Source organism: Sinocyclocheilus anshuiensis, unplaced genomic scaffold (genome assembly GCF_001515605.1).
Source record: "Sinocyclocheilus anshuiensis isolate Anshui unplaced genomic scaffold, SAMN03320099.WGS_v1.1 scaffold154, whole genome shotgun sequence".
Lineage (NCBI taxonomy): Eukaryota > Metazoa > Chordata > Actinopteri > Cypriniformes > Cyprinidae > Sinocyclocheilus > Sinocyclocheilus anshuiensis.
Genome location: NW_015546101.1, coordinates 513,991 through 516,120, shown reverse-complemented (window position 1 = coordinate 516,120; position 2,130 = coordinate 513,991).

Sequence of the window (2,130 nt, the reverse complement as noted above, 5' to 3'; positions counted from 1 at the left end):
CACCTGATCTTGTCTCCTACAGTCACGAGAACTGATACGTTCATTCGACAGTGATAAACTAAGGCACTGAAACTAAATGTACATAAAGTCAGAGACAGAAGAAATAAAGAAATAAAAGCAGATTTCCAGGGTTGCATATGACCAAAATACAAGCATAAAAGTGACACGCTAGAGCATAAGGCTAAAAATGAGAAAGTCATACCAGCATCAAATGGTTTTGAAAATTTAGAGGATGTGCGAAAAAACGAAAATCACTTTTGAATGTACAAATATATCCTTGTGCCCACAGACAACAAACTGAAGCAATTCTATTATAACTGAGCATACATTCAGTATTTGGATTTTATTCAATATTTTTTATTTTATTTTATTCAACATTTTGCTGTGGTATAACGTCAATTTTTGAAAGGTTTTAGGGGGTTAGAGGTGGAACTTCCACAGTACAACTGAGGCTAGTATGGTCTTATGATTCTCCAGATTTAATACATGAATCACATCCGGTCATTACATTCTCATCATGCACAAGGGCAGCAAGAAAAATTCATTGGAGAAGATGCATTTTAGACCCTTATTCTGAGTGGTTTTGTTCTACATTGCACATTTACGCACTTTTGTTTGCCTACATAAATATTGTTTATTTGAATACTTTGTGAACTTCAAAGCAATGAAAGTGAAGCATAAAAAAAAGTATCTCACCATTACAAATGTACAAATGTTAAACATTCAACTGGAGTCTCTGACAGTCAGGTTTCTTTTCATCTCGACTTTAAATGATGTAAATATTAAAGTCTGCACCTTGTTTGAAACCCTAAAAATGCTTTGTTTTAATGACTGAGATCGAACAGAGTTCATTTATTTCTTCCTCAATACAGTCTCAATCGTGTAATTCTGGCTGTTCTGAGCACACAGTTATGTGCTTCCAAAATCTTCATGCACACATTCACAAGTTCAGATTCATGCCAGAAATTCAAAGCTTCTTCATGAGGGTGTGGAGGAGGCATGGACACATTCACGGTTAAAGAGACAAGACGGTCACTGTTTGAAATGTTCAAGAGTTCAAATATTAAAAAATTCACAATCCAGTCAACTGAATCAATAACCCTTCATCAGTTCAGTAGGTGACGCTTGGACTGCGAGATAGAGAAGTTCATCTGTGTCCTGAAGGCAAAAACAAATGGCGGAGAAATTGATCAAAGGGAAGCCAGCATTTATGTTTAGTCCTCATCCTCTCGGAGTTCGCTTGGCAGAAACTTGTACTGCTGTTGTCTGATCTGTGCCAGCTTCTTACGGGCCTCTTCCAGTTCCCTCTCCTTCCTCAACATCTCCTCCTGAGCAGCAATAATCTGGGCCAAACAGACAAAGCACAACACAAATGAAATATTAACTGAATAAAGCCAATATGGGAGAGTATAATCTTAAAATACAAATTATTATCATATAAACAATAAAAACAATAATAATTATTAGTAAATAATTGAACGGGCAATCAGAAAAAACGATGAAGATAGGTTTTGTATTACAATGCACATTTATTGTTTATAGTTATTATTATTCATATTTGAAAAATATGAGCAGCAAAACATTTGATTATTTATTTATCCATCTATTTATTTGTTAATAATAATGATAACAACAAAAACAACAACAACATTATTTTGGACACAGTCTGTGTTTTTTTTTTGTATTGCATTGCATTCTTATGCACAATTCACCGTCTACATATTTATTCATTTTTAATTCAAATAAAATATGATCAAATAATTATTGAATTAACCATAGATAGAATTCAGCCTGTAAATCCTACCTGAGCGATTCCTCCAACAAACCTGGTCTTGACCACCACATTATCATCATCCGCCTTGTTGAAAGCAGCTTTCTGGGCCGCTCGAACCAGACTGTCAGAGGCCCGTTTCACAGCATTGCCTGCAGCCTGCAGATGACACATAAGAAGTTCAAGAAATATGCCTATGAAATACATGTTCAATGAATACAGCAATTTAAGTAATGTAACATTGCAGTTACTATTTAAAATATCAGAATCTAGTCTTTTTCTTTATGTAACCGTGTATTACCTGTAGCCTCCTCATAGCCTCTGAATCCTGCTCAGCTTTAACCTTGCACGCCACCAGC